The sequence below is a fragment of the Cryptomeria japonica genome, unplaced genomic scaffold (genome assembly GCF_030272615.1).
Source record: "Cryptomeria japonica unplaced genomic scaffold, Sugi_1.0 HiC_scaffold_211, whole genome shotgun sequence".
NCBI lineage: Eukaryota > Viridiplantae > Streptophyta > Pinopsida > Cupressales > Cupressaceae > Cryptomeria > Cryptomeria japonica.
The window spans coordinates 174,517-177,500 of record NW_026729033.1 but is presented as its reverse complement, the minus strand read 5'-3'; the positions used below and the strand labels follow the sequence as shown (position 1 = coordinate 177,500).

Here is a 2,984-nt window from a genome sequence, read left to right as displayed (position 1 = left end):
CTACGAAGTGTGCTCCAAGGTGCGGCGTGCACGTTGTCGGAGCCCGGTTTGCCCCGGGTGCGCACCTCGCCTGCACCTTGGCCGGGGTGGGCACCTTGGCTGGGTTTGCCCAGGGTGCGCTCCGAAGCGGGGTTACTGGAGCGCCCCCTCTTTTTTTGTCAGAGCGTTTGGTGGGGTTTCTCGCATTGGCTCTTCCCAGGCCCGGTTGTTGGGTGCGCTCCCACCCTGGCGCGCGCGAAGTTGGAAGTTGGGTTAATTGCCCGGGCGCGCACCTTCGCCAGGGTGGGCACCTTGGTGCGCACACCTTGGCTGGGCTGCGCACCAGGGCGGGCTCAAGATGGCACCAGCATTCCCTTTTTCTCACTATCTTTCAAAACGGAAATTTTAAAATCTCGTTTTTTTTTTGCCTTTTATGGAAATTAGTGAAGGCATCGCATCAAAGGTGCGCACCTCGCTGCCCACCTTGGTGTGCTCCGAGGTGCCCACCACGGTGCGCAACGCCGGTGCGAACCCGGGAGCGCCCCGATGTGTGCTCCAAGGTGCGGCGTGCACGAAGTCGGACCCCGGTTTGCCCCGGGTGCGCACCTCGCGTGCACCTTGGTGCGCACACCTTGGCTGGGTTGCGCGGCCTGGTGGGCACCATGGTGCGCACCAAGGAGCGCTCCGAAGTGTGCTCCAAGGTGCGGCGTGCACGAAGTCGGAGCCCGGTTTGCCCCGGGTACGCACCTCGCGTGCACCTTCGCCGGGGTGGGCACCTCGGCTGGGTTGCGCGCCCTGGTGCGCACCAAGGAGCGCTCCGAAGTGTGCTCCAAGGTGCGGCGTGCACGAAGTCGGAGCCCGGTTTGCCCCGGGTGCGCACCTTCGCCGCGGTGCGCACCATGGCGTGCACGAAGTCGGAGCCCGGTTTGCCCCGGGTGCGCACCTCGCGTGCACCTTCGGCGGGGTTGCGCGCCCTGGTGGGCACCATGGTGCGCACCAAGGAGCGCTCCGAAGTGTGCTCCAAGGTGCGGCGTGCACGAAGTCGGAGCCCGGTTTGCCCCGGGTGCGCACCTCGCGTGCACCTTCGGCGGGGTTGCGCGCCCTGGTGGGCACCATGGTGCGCACCAAGGAGCGCTCCGAAGTGTGCTCCAAGGTGCGGCGTGCACGAAGTCGGAGCCCGGTTTGCCCCGGGTGCGCACCTCGCGTGCACCTTCGCCGCGGTGGGCACCATGGCGTGCACGAAGTCGGAGCCCGGTTTGCCCCGGGTGCGCACCTCGCGTGCACCTTCGCCGGGGTGGGCACCTCGGCTGGGTTGCGCGCCCTGGTGCGCACCAAGGAGCGCTCCGAAGTGTGCTCCAAGGTGCGGCGTGCACGAAGTCGGAGCCCGGTTTGCCCCGGGTGCGCACCTCGCGTGCACCTTCGCCAGGGTGGGCACCTCGGTGCGCACACCTTCTCAATGTTTTCTTGCCTTTTCTGGAAATTGGTGAAGGCAGCGCATCAAAGGTGCGCACCTCGGTGTGCTCCGAGGTGCGAACCCGAGAGCGCTCCGAGGTGCCCACGAAGTCGAAAGTCGGGTTAATTGCATTGTTTTCCCCGGGTGCGCTCCGAGGTGCGCAACATCGGCGCGCACCAAGGAGGGCTCCGAAGTGTGCTCCAAGGTGCGCACGATGGCGTGCACCTCTGGTGCGCACGATTCGGAGCTCGGTTTGACCGGGGTGCGCACACCTTGGCTGGGTTGCGCACCTTTTGTGCGCTCCAAGGTGCGCACGAAGTCGGAGCTCGGTTTGCCCCGGGTGCGCACCTTCGCCAGGGTGCGCACCTTGATGCGCACGCCTTGGCTGGGCTGCGCACCTTGGTGGGCGCCATGGTGCGCACCTTTCGTGCGCTCCAAGGTGCGCACGAAGTCGGAGCTCGGTTTGCCCCGGGTGCGCACCTTGGTGGGCGCCATGGTGCACTCCGAGGTGCCCAAGATTGGTGCGCACCAAGGAGCGCTCCGAAGTGCGCTCCAAGGTGCGCGCGAAGTCGAAAGTTGGGTTAATTGTCCGGTTTGCCTCGGGTGCGCACCTTGCGTGCACCTTCGCCAGGGTGGGCGCCTTGGTGCGCACACCTTGGCTGGGCTGCGCACACCTTGGCACCCGCGTTTCCTTCATTTTAAATTTTTTTTTTTTACAATCTCTCAAGTGGGAAATTCTATAATCTCAACTTTTTTTGCCTTTTCAGGAAACTTTTGAATGGAGCGCATCATTGGTGCGCTCCGAAGTGTGCTCCAAAGCTCTCTCCAGCTGCGTGCACCTGCCCCGGCCGCGCACCCGGCCCCGCCCAGCTTCGCTCACCTGTCCCGGGCGTCTGGTGCGGAACCTTAGAGTAAGAAACATCACCGTGCACCTTGGCCAACGTGCGCGACTCGACCGAGCGCGCACTGGCCGAGGTGCACACCGATTTCACCTGGGTGCGCGCGCAGCACCTCGGGCGCACCGGGGTGCGCGCACAACGCCCGGGTTGCACCGTGGCCTGTGTGCTCGGGGCGCCTCGGGTGCGCGCTCGGTGTCGCCCCCCGCGCGCGCGGTAGTGCGGGCAGCGCACCCCGGCCCGGCCCGGCCCCGACGAGAACGCAAACGGGCAAAAGGTTTATTCAAATAGCATTGCGACGCCCGGCGAAAAACTAAAAAAGGGTGCAACACCGGGACTTCCCGGGAGGTCACCCATCCCAGTACTACTCCGGCCCAAGCGCGCTTAACTGCGGAGTTCTGATGGGATCCGGTGCACTAACGCTGGTATGATCGCACCCGTTATGAGCTTGTCGCAGTGTGTACTTAGCAAACCGCGACCCACGTGCGAATCCACCCCGGCCACCCACCCCCGTCGAGGTGCACACCCTCCCTCGCGAAGTGCGCCCCGTTCGCCAAGTGTGAGCCCTGCCCGGGTGCGCGCACCTTGCTAGGGCGTCGGGTGTGCACCCGGCCCGGCCTACGTGCGTGCACCTGGAGGGGGCGTCGTGTGCGTGC

The 2,984-nt window shown here is 65.5% G+C and overlaps 1 non-coding gene across 1 annotated transcript; it reads right to left on the bottom strand.

The window, feature by feature from the left end:
* Positions 1-2,648: 2,648 nt before the first annotated feature.
* Positions 2,649-2,767, bottom strand: LOC131868628 (5S ribosomal RNA). The gene has a single exon (XR_009367075.1). It is a non-coding gene; the product is annotated as a 5S ribosomal RNA (ribosomal RNA).
* Between the last annotated feature and the right edge of the window lie 217 nt (positions 2,768-2,984).